Below are 12,596 nucleotides of genomic sequence, written 5' to 3'. Positions count from 1 at the left end.
TTGGTTGAAAATTTTTAGATTGTCACAATATCCACGTCATCTTCTCGAATACCGGTCTCCACATTAATAGGTTCAGCCGTATTAGGATTAGGGTTTGTCGATGCTTGTGCATTGATTGATGCACAATCAACTTTTGGTTCCCCCCATCATCATAACAATCTTGGTTGTTGTGAACTGAATTTTACAGTCAGACCCTTCATCTTCGACGTCTGGTAGGTTTTCGTTACCGTTACCAACATTATTCTCTGAATTGTTGCTATTCAGGTCATCGTCTTCAAGCTGTTCTACTTCATCCTTGAAATCACAATTAAAAATTGGATCTTCATCCCCTGAGTCTTCAAACATATCATCCACAAATTCATCTTCACTATATCTTTTCCAACATCTACCCCATCTGAATTAACAGACCCTTCGAATTCAGACTGAGCAGTTCTTGATGAATCCTCTCTTATACTGCCATAATGGATTCCATTATCGTCTGAGATTTTAACCCACCCATCGTTGCTCGAAGTATTGTTACGCATATGGATTAACACACTACCAGTGTGTAGATTTTGGTTACCTGTAACGATTTGACAATTTTCCATGTCAAGTATCTTTACCCACCAACCTGCTATTCTTCTAAAGGTATCTTCATTCCAATGAGTTACAGGAACTCCATGAATGTCTACCCAAACTAACCTTCCCGGTGACCTATTCGTAGTAGTAAGAATTCGTAAGCTGTTATTACACCATTTGTGGATGGTGTGTTCTTTGTTTTCTACCAACATACTCGCAACTTCTGCATTCTCAAACACAAGTAATACCTCCATTCCTCCGATGTACTTTATTGAGAAGTTTGAAAGCCCTTCTACCTTACACAGTTCTTCATAGTTGAAGAAAAGATTGAGATTTTTTAGTTCACATACAATCGATTTCCCTAGTAGCCTTTTTCCATGCTTCGACATTTTGATTGTCCTTGCATCAGTGTATGAAGATTTCTCCTGCTTGTATTGCAACTCACGTTTCACCTTCCAGGTCGCATCTCGATTCCTTATTATTTTTTCCCTTAAATCTTCATTCATGCGAACCTTGTTATTGTTAAGTTTATCCCTTAAGTCACCTTGTTGATTTCTCATGATATCCCGAAAACTCCTATCGTCTCTGAAGGTATTACCCTCAAACTAGTTCCAGTTCCTTGATTCACCTCGATTACAGAACGTGTTTCTAGCCTGCTCCACCCTTTCTTTTGTAGTGACCCGAACTTTTCCATGTTTATATGTATATATATTAAATGAAATTGTTATTTACATGATTAAGTGTTTCCAACATGTTAAGCAATCAAACTTGTTAAGACTTGATTAATTGAAATAGGTTTCATATAGACAATTGACCACCCAAGTTGACCGGTGATTCACGAACGTTAAAACTTGTAAAAACTATACGATGACATATATATGGTTATATATATAGTTAACATGATTTTATTATAAGTATGTATCTCAATAGGTATTTTAACAATGAGTTATATACATAAAAATGAGACTATTAATTTAAGAAACTCGAAAACGATATATATAACGATTATCGTTATAACAACGTCTTACTAGGTACATATGAATCATATTAAGATATTGATACACTTGGTTAATTATGTTAAATGATAAGTAAATATATTATTAAGTGTATTAACAATGAAATACATATGTAAAAATATGACTACTAACTTAATGATTTCGAAACGAGACATATATGTAACGATTATCGTTGTAACGACATTTAACTGTATATATATCATACTAAGATATATTATATATCATAATATCATGATAATATAACAATTTAACATCTCATTTATTATAATAAACAATGGGTTAACAACATTCAACAAGATCGTTAACCTAAAGGTTTCAAAACAACATTTACATGTAACGACTAACGATGACTTAACGACTCAGTTAAAATGTATATACATGTAGTGTTTTAATATGTATTCATACACTTATGAAAGACTTCAAGACACTTATCAAAATACTTCTACTTAACAAAAATGCTTACAATTACATCCTCGTTCAGTTTCATCAACAACTCTACTCGTATGCACCCGTATTCGTACTCGTACAATACACAGCTTTTAGATGTATGTACTATTCGTATATATACTCCAATTATCAGCTCTTAGCAGCCCATGTGAGTCACCTAACACATGTGGGAACCATCATTTGGCAACTAGCATGAAATATCTCATAAAATTACAAAAATATGAGTAATCATTCATGACTTATTTACATAAAAACAAAATTACATATCCCTTATATCTAATCCATACCCCAACGACCAAAAACACCTACAAACAATTTCATTCTTCAATTTTCTTCATCTAATTGATCTCTCTCAAGTTCTATCTTCAAGTTCTAAGTGTTCTTCATAAATTCCAAAAGTTCTAGTTTCATAAAATCAAGAATACTTCCAAGATTGCAAGTTTACTTCCAAGTTTTCTAAATCCATTCCAAGTAATCATCCAAGATCAAGAAACCTTTGTTACTTACAGTAGGTTATCTTTCTAATATAAGGTAATAATCATATTCAAACTTTAATTCAATTTCTATAACTATAACAATCTTATTTCGAGTGGAAATCTTACTTGAAATTGTTTTCGTGTCATGATTCTGCTTCAAGAACTTTCAAGCCATCCAAGGATCCTTTGAAGCTAGATCTATTTTTCTCATTTCCATTAGGTTTATCCAAGGAACTTGAGGTAGTAATGATGTTCATAACATCATTCGATTCATACATATAAAGCTATCTTATTCGAAGATTTAAACTTGTAATCACTAGAACATAGTTTAGTTAATTCTAAACTTGTTCGCAAATAAAAGTTAATCCTTCTAACATGACTTTTAAAATCAACTAAACACATGTTCTATATCTATATGATATGCTAACTTAATGATTTAAAACCAGGAAACACGAAAAACACCGTAAAATCGGATTTACGCCGTCGTAGTAACACCGCGGGCTGTTTTGGGTTAGTTAATTAAAAACTATGATAAACTTTGATTTAAAAGTTGTTATTCTGGGAAAATGATTTTTATTATGAACATGAAACTATATCCAAAAATTATGGTTAAACTCAAAGTGGAAGTATGTTTTCTAAAATGGTCATCTAGACGTCGTTCTTTCGACTGAAATGACTACCTTTACAAAAACGACTTGTAACTTATTTTTCCGACTATAAACCTATACTTTTTCTGTTTAGATTCATAAAATAGAGTTCAATATGAAACCATAGCAATTTGATTCACTCAAAACGGATTTAAAATGAAGAAGTTATGGGTAAAACAATATTGGATAATTTTTCTCATTTTAGCTACGTGAAAATTGGTAACAAATCTATTTCAACCATAACTTAATCAACTTGTATTGTATATTATGTAATCTTGAGATACCATAGACACGTATACAATGTTTCGACCTATCATGTCGACACATCTATATATATTTCGGAACAACCATAGACACTCTATATGTGAATGTTGGAGTTAGCTATACAGGGTTGAGGTTGATTCCAAAATATATATAGTTTGAGTTGTGATCAATACTGAGATACGTATACACTGGGTCGTGAATTGATTCAAGATAATATTTATCGATTTATTTCTGTACATCTAACTGTGGACAACTAGTTGTAGGTTACTAACGAGGACAGCTGACTTAATAAACTTAAAACATCAAAATATATTAAAAGTGTTGTAAATATATTTTGAACATACTTTGATATATATGTATATATTGTTATAGGTTCGTGAATCAACCAGTGGCCAAGTCTTACTTCCCAACGAAGTAAAAATCTGTGAAAGTGAGTTATAGTCCCACTTTTAAAATCTAATATTTTTGGGATGAGAATACATGCAGGTTTTATAAATGATTTACAAAATAGACACAAGTACGTGAAACTACATTCTATGGTTGAATTATCGAAATCGAATATGCCCCTTTTTATTAAGTCTGGTAATCTAAGAATTAGGGAGCAGACACCCTAATTCACGCGAATCCTAAAGATAGATCTATTAGGCCTAACAAACCCCATCCAAAGTACCGGATGCTTTAGTACTTCGAAATTTATATCATATCCGAAGGGTGTCCCGGAATGATGGGGATATTCTTATATATGCATCTTGTTAATGTCAGTTACCAGGTGTTCACCATATGAATGATTTTTATCTCTATGTATGGGATGTGTATTGAATACGAAATCTTGTGGTCTATTGTTACGATTTGATATATATAGGTTAAACCTATAACTCACCAACATTTTTGTTGACGTTTAAAGCATGTTTATTCTCAGGTGAATACTAAGAGCTTCCGCTGTTGCATACTAAAATAAGGACAAGATTTGGAGTCCATGTTTGTATGATATTGTGTAAAAACTGCATTCAAGAAACTGATTTCGATGTAACATATTTGTATTGTAAACCATTATGTAATGGTCGTGTGTAAACAGGATATTTTAGATTATCATTATTTGATAATCTACGTAAAGCTTTTTAAACCTTTATTTATGAAATAAAGGTTATGGTTTGTTTTAAAAATGAATGCAGTCTTTGAAAAACGTCTCATATAGAGTTCAAAACCTCGCAATGAAATCAATTAATATGGAACGTTTTTAATCAATAAGAACGGGACATTTCAGTTGGTATCCGAGCGTTGGTCGTAGAGAACCAGAAAAATTGCATTACTGTGTCTTATCGAATTTGTTATGATGCATTAGTGAGTCTGGACTTCGACCGTGTTTTCTTTAAAAATGATTGCTTAACATTTTTGTTGGAAACTATATATTATTAACATGTATATATTATGTGATATATTAATCTCTTAACATGTTTGATATTGTGTGATAGATGTCTACCTCTAGCACAAATCCCATTGACTCACCTAATAATAACGAAGAGTCGAATATATATTGGACTGATTCACAAGTTCCCGAAGAAGAACCGGAAGAAGAATCAGAACCGGAAGAAGAATCAGAACCGGAAGAGGAGGAACCGGATGAGAAAATAGAACCAGTGGGGGAAATAATAAAACGGTTAAGTAAAAGAAAATCCTCAACCAACCGACCAAGGTTAATTATGGTCAATGGTGTTTTCGCCAAGGAAGCAAATTATTGGGAGGATTACCAATTCTCCGATGAATCGGATTCCGACGAGAATTCCGATGATGTTATAGAAATTACCCCAACTGAATTTAAAAGGCAAAAGAAAATAATAAGGGAAAGGGCATAAAAATAGAGAAATCTAATTCCAATCCCGATGAACTTTATATGTATCGTCAACCCCCGAAGTCCTTAAGTTGTAACAATGACCCGGGAACCTCTAAACCACCAGGTTTTTCTAAACCAGTGTGGAAAACGATGGCTCGTATTAGGGGAACATCATATATCCCTAGAAACTTGGCAAAACGAACCAAAATCGAAGAAGAAGAAACGAGCGAGTCGGAATAAGATAGTTGTATTCGTGTGGTGTAATATATGTAATATAGTGTGCTTATACTTTATGATATATGTAAAAATTGCTTGTATTAATAAGTATTTTTTTTTTTATGAATCTAACTCTTGTCTATTTTACAGTATAAAAACACAAAATGGATAGACAACCCAATAATTTAAGAGACCTACCCGGAGACATGATTGATGAAATCTTGTCTAGAGTCGGTCAGAATTCTTCGGCACAACTATTTACGGCGAAATCAGTTTGTAAGACATTCGAAGAACGTTCCAAGAATGTCTTGGTTTATAAGAGACTTTCGTTTGAAAGATGGGGGATATCACATTGGGAAACCCATAAGTTATGATGTGTTTACTTTGACGCATATATTGCGGGGAACCCAAATGCTATTTTACGCAACGGGTTAAGAAATTATTTTGACTCAATGTATCCGAATATAGGACTTCATGATTTAGAAAAAGCGGCTAACATGCAACATAAAGAAGCATGCTATGCTTACGGGTTAGTAATGTTCGCTTCTCACCAAAGTGAGAAAAAGAACATCGGGCTACAACTATTAAACAAAACGTTCCCACAAGTGACGGAGTCGGTAATTGGGGTAAGAAATGAGGTTTTTAGGTTATTACGAGACTGTTGGTCATTACGTAACCCTCGTCCCTTTGACGACGTTACAACACGCTGTCTTATCAATGGCCATAACGGTTATGTTCCACAAGACCAAGGATGGGAAGTAGTCCTAGTAAAACCAGAATGCATGACTTGTTTCTGGATGTATGAATTACGTGTCTTTATTGTCTTTGCTGAACGACTTGTGTACTAGCTAGAATTATCTTCACAACTATCTTGTATCAAAGTTATTGTGTGCTATATTTCATGCTTTATGTAAAATAAGCGGTATTGTAAGTTTGTAAAATATTGTATAAAAGTTTGAACGCGAAATATTATTATAATCAGTTTTTCATATAGAATTGTAGTAGTTGAATTGTATATTAGCTACCAAGTATGAACTTAACGGGTAGGTACTACCCGAATTTAAACTTATAAAACGCTAATATGAAGAAAAAGCTTTTATAAATGAGTTCATATTATGCTACGAAATACTATTAACTACTCTTAATATTCTGTATGATTAACTTGTTCCATTTGACTATTTTGAAGGAAATGGCACCGACTACTCGACACACCGTGAATATGAATGAAGAGGAATTCCGTACTTTTCTAGCTTCAAACATAGCCGCAGTACAGGCTGCGCTACATACGAACAATAACCTTGGATCTAGCAGTACAGGAAATCGTGTAGGATGCACCTACAAAGAATTCACTGCCTGCAAACCTTTGGAATTTGATGGAACCGAAGGACCGATCGGATTGAAACGGTGGACCGAGAAGGTCGAATCGGTGTTTGCCATAAGTAAGTGTACTGAAGAGGACAAAGTGAAGTACGCTACGCATACCTTCACAGGTTCTGCGTTAACATGGTGGAATACCTATCTAGAGCAAGTGGGACAAGATGATGCGTACACACTACCGTGGTCAGCATTCAAGCACTTGATGAACGAGAAGTACCGTCCCAGAACCGAGGTCAATAAGCTCAAGACAGAACTTAGAGGGTTACGAACCCAAGGATTTGATATTACCACGTACGAAATACGATTCATAGAATTGTGCCTATTGTGTCCGGGAGCGTTCGAAGATGAGGAAGAGAAGATCGACGCGTTTGTGAAAGGATTACCGGAAAGAATCCAAGAAGATATAAGTTCACACGAGCCCGCCTCCATACAACAGGCATGTAGAATGGCTCACAAAATAGTGAACCAGATTGAGGAAAGAATTAAAGAACAGACGGCTGAAGAGGCCAATGTGAAGCAAGTCAAAAGAAAGTGGGAGGAAAACAGTGATAAGAATCACCAATACAACATAAACAGCAATTACAATAATAATCGCAACAATTATCCCAACAATGGCAACATCAATCGCAACTACAACAAACGGCCCAACAACAACAACAACAACAACAACAACAACAACAACAACAACAACAACAACAACAACAACAACAACAACAATAACAACAAAAACAACAACAACAACAACAACAACAACAACAGCAACTACAACAATTATTCCAACAACAATAACAACCGCAACAACAACAACAACAATAACAACAAACAGAAGCAGCTATGCCAAAGGTGTGAAAAGTATCACTCGGGGTTCTGTACCAAATTTTGCAACAAGTGTAAAAGAAATGGTCATAGCACGGCGAAGTGTGTGGTCTACGGACCAGGGGTTAACAGAACGAAAGGAACAAATGGTGTCGGAACGAGTAATGGCGGAGCATGTAGTTTCGGAGCAAGTTATGCCAATGTAGTTTGTTATAAATGTGGAAAACCGGGCCACATTATTAGAAATTGCCCGAACCAGGAGAACACGAATGGACAAGGCCGCGGAAGAGTTTTCAATATTAATGCGGTAGAGGCACAGGAAGACCCGGAGCTTGTTACGGGTACGTTTCTTATTGACAATAAACCTGCTTACGTTTTATTTGATTCGGGTGCGGATAGAAGCTATATGAGTAGAGATTTTTGTGCTAAATTAAGTTATTCATTGACGCCGTTGGATAGTAAATTTTTACTCGAATTAGCAAACGGTAAATTAATTTCAGCAGATAATATATGCCGGAATCGAGAAATTAAACTGGGTAGCGAAATATTTAAGATTGATTTGATACCAGTAGAGTTAGGGAGTTTTGATGTAATAGTTGGCATGGACTGGCTGAAGAAGGTGAAAGCAGAGATCGTATGTTATAAAAATGCAATCCGCATTGTACGAGAAGAAAGATAACCCTTAATGGTGTACGGAGAAAAGGGCAACATGAAGCTACATCTTATTAGTAATTTGAAGGCACAAAAACTAATAAGAAAAGGTTGCTATGCTGTTCTAGCACACGTCGAGAAAGTACAAACTGAAGAAAAGAGCATCAATGATGTTCCCGTCGCAAAAGAATTTCCTGATGTATTTCCGAAAGAATTACCGGGACTACCTCCACATCGATCTGTTGAATTTCAAATAGATCTTGTACCAGGAGCTGCACCAATAGCTCGTGCTCCTTATAGACTCGCACCCAGCGAGATGAAAGAACTGCAAAGCCAACTGCAAGAACTATTAGAACGTGGTTTCATTCGACCAAGCACATCACCATGGGGAGCTCCTGTTTTGTTTGTCAAGAAGAAGGATGGTACATTTAGGTTGTGTATTGACTACAGAGAGTTGAACAAACTTACCATCAAAAACCGTTATCCACTGCCGAGAATTGACGACTTATTTGATCAACTACAAGGCTCGTCGGTTTATTCGAAGATCGATTTACGTTCTGGATATCATCAAATGCGAGTAAAGGAGGATGATATTCCAAAAACTGCTTTTAGGACGCGTTATGGTCATTAAGAGTTTATGGTTATGCCGTTTGGATTGACTAACGCACCAGCTGTGTTCATGGACCTTATGAACCGAGTGTGTGGGCCATATCTTGACAAGTTTGTCATTATTTTCATCGATGACATACTTATTTACTCAAAGAATGATCAAGAGCACGAAGAACATTTGAGAAAAGTGATAGAAGTATTGAGGAAAGAAAAACTGTACGCTAAGTTTTTAAAGTGTGCATTTTGGTTGGAAGAAGTTCAATTCCTCGGTCGCATAGTGAACAAAGAAGGTATCCAGGTGGACCCGGCAAAGATCGAAACCGTTGAACAGTGGGAAACCCCAAAAACTCCGAAGCATATACGTCAATTTTTAGGATTGGCTGGTTACTACAGAAGATTCATCCAAGATTTCTCCAAAATAGCAAAACCCTTGACTGCATTAACGCATAAAGGGAAGAAATTTGAATGGAAGGATGAACAAGAGAAGGCGTTTCAATTATTGAAGAAAAAGCTAACTACGGCACCTATATTGTCATTGCCTGAAGGGAATGATGATTTTGTGATTTATTGTGACGCATCAAAGCAAGGTCTCGGTTGTGTATTAATACAACGGACGAAGGTGATTGCTTATGCGTCTAGACAATTGAAGATTCACGAGCAAAATTATACGACGCATGATTTGGAATTAGGCGCGGTTATTTTTGCATTAAAGACTTGGAGGCACTACTTATATGGGGTCAAAATTATTATATATTCCGACCACAAAAGTCTTCAACACATATTTAATCAGAAACAACTGAATATGAGGCAGCTTAGGTGGATTGAATTGTTGAATGATTACGACTTTGAGATTCGTTACCACCCAGGGAAGGCAAATGTGGTAGGCGACGCCTTGAGCAGAAAGGACAGAGAACCCATTCGAGTAAAATCTATTAATATAATGATTCACACTAACCTTACTACTCAAATAAAGGAGGCGCAACAAGGAGTTTTAAAAGAGGGAAATTTAAAGGATGAAATACCCAAAGGATCGGAGAAGCATCTTAATATTCGGGAAGACGGAACCCGGAATAGAGATGAAAGAATTTGGGTACCAAAATTTGGAGATATGAGAGAAATAGTACTTAGAGAAGCTCATAAAACCAGATACTCAATACATCCTGGAACGGGGAAGATGTACAAGGATCTTAAGAAACATTTTTGGTGGCCAGGTATGAAAGCCGATATTGCTAAATATGTAGGAGAATGTTTGACGTGTTCTAAGGTCAAAGCTGAACATCAGAAACCATCAGGTCTACTACAACAACCTGAAATCCCGGAATGGAAATGGGAAAACATTACCATGGATTTCATTACTAAATTGCCAAGGACTGCAAGTGGTTATGATACTATTTGGGTAATAGTTGATCGTCTCACCAAGTCAGCACACTTCCTGCCAATAAGAGAAGATGACAAGATGGAGAAGTTAGCACGATTGTATTTGAAGGAAGTCGTCTTCTGACATGGAATACCAATCTCTATTATCTCTGATAGGGATGGCAGATTTATTTCAAGATTCTGGCAGACATTACAGCAAGCATTGGGAACTCGTCTAGACATGAGTACTGCCTATCATCCACAAACTGATGGGCAGAGCGAAAGGACGATACAAACGCTTGAAGACATGCTACGAGCTTGTGTTATTGATTTCGGAAATAGTTGGGATCGACATCTACCGTTAGCAGAATTTTCCTACAACAACAGCTACCATTCAAGCATTGAGATGGCGCCGTTTGAAGCACTTTATGGTAGAAAGTGCAGGTCTCCAATTTGTTGGAGTGAAGTGGGGGATAGACAGATTACGGGTCCGGAGATAATACAAGAAACTACCGAGAAAATCATCCAAATTCAACAAAGATTGAAAACCGCCCAGAGTCGACAAAAGAGCTACGCGAACAGTAAAAGAAAAGATATAGAGTTTGAAATTGGAGAAATGGTCATGCTTAAGGTTTCACCTTGGAAAGGCGTTGTTCGATTTGGTAAACGGGGGAAACTAAATCCAAGGTACATTGGACCATTCAAGATTATAGATCGTGTCAGACCAGTAGCTTACCAACTGGAGCTACCTCAACAACTCGCGGCTGTACATAACACTTTCCACTTCTCAAATTTGAAGAAATGTTTTTCTAAAGAAGATCTCACTATTCCGTTGGACGAAATCCAAATCAATGAAAAACTTCAATTCATTGAAGAACCCGTCGAAATAATGGATCGTGAGGTTAAGAGACTTAAACAAAACAAAATAACCGATTGTTAAGGTTCGATGGAATGCTCGTAGAGGACCCGAGTTCACCTGGGAGCGTGAAGATCAGATGAAGAAGAAATACCCGCATTTATTTCCAGAAGATATGTCAAAACCTCCAACTGCTTAAAATTTCGGGACGAAATTTATTTAACGGGTAGGTACTGTAGTGATCCGAACTTTTCCATGTTTATATATATATATTAAATGAAATTGTTATTTACATGATTAAGTGTTTCCAACATGTTAAGCAATCAAACTTGTTAAGACTTGATTAATTGAAATAGGTTTCATATAGACAATTGACCACCCAAGTTGACCGGTGATTCACGAACGTTAAAACTTGTAAAAACTATACGATGACATATATATGGTTATATATATAGTTAACATGATTTTATTATAAGTATGTATCTCATTAGGTATTTTAACAATGAGTTATATACATAAAAATGAGACTATTAATTTAAGAAACTCGAAAATGATATATATAACGATTATCGTTATAACAACGTCTTACTAGGTACATATGAATCATATTAAGATATTGATACACTTGGTTAATTATGTTAAATGATAAGTAAATATATTATTAAGTGTATTAACAATGAAATACATATGTAAAAATAAGACTACTAACTTAATGATTTCGAAACGAGACATATATGTAACGATTATCGTTGTAACGACATTTAACTGTATATATATCATACTAAGATATATTATATATCATAATATCATGATAATATAACAATTTAACATCTCATTTGTTATAATAAACAATGGGTTAACAACATTCAACAAGATCGTTAACCTAAAGGTTTCAAAACAACATTTACAAGTAACGACTAACGATGACTTAACGACTCAGTTAAAATGTATATACATGTAGTGTTTTAATATGTATTCATACACTTTTAAAAGACTTCAATACACTTATCAAAATACTTCTACTTAACAAAAATGCTTACAATTACATCCTCGTTCAGTTTCATCAACAATTCTACTCGTATGCACCCGTATTCGTACTCGTACAATACACAGCTTTTAGATGTATGTACTATTGGTATATATACTCCAATGATCAGCTATTAGCAGCCCATGTGAGTCACCTAACACATGTGGGAACCATCATTTGGCAACTAGCATGAAATATCTCATAAAATTACAAAAATATGAGTAATCATTCATGACTTATTTACATGAAAACAAAATTACATATCCTTTATATCTAATTCATACACCAACTACCAAAAACACCTATAAACACTTTCATTCTTCAATTTTCTTCATCTAATTGATCTCTCTCAAGTTCTATCTTCAAGTTCTAAGTGTTCTTCATAAATTCCAAAAGTTCTAGTTTCATAAAATCAAGAATACTTCCAAGATTGCAAGTTTACTTCCAAG

The sequence above is a fragment of the Rutidosis leptorrhynchoides genome, chromosome 7, assembly GCF_046630445.1.
Source record: "Rutidosis leptorrhynchoides isolate AG116_Rl617_1_P2 chromosome 7, CSIRO_AGI_Rlap_v1, whole genome shotgun sequence".
In the NCBI taxonomy this organism is placed as follows: Eukaryota; Viridiplantae; Streptophyta; class Magnoliopsida; order Asterales; family Asteraceae; genus Rutidosis; species Rutidosis leptorrhynchoides.
The sequence above is the reverse complement of the archived record's forward strand: the minus strand, read 5'-3'. Positions refer to the sequence as shown.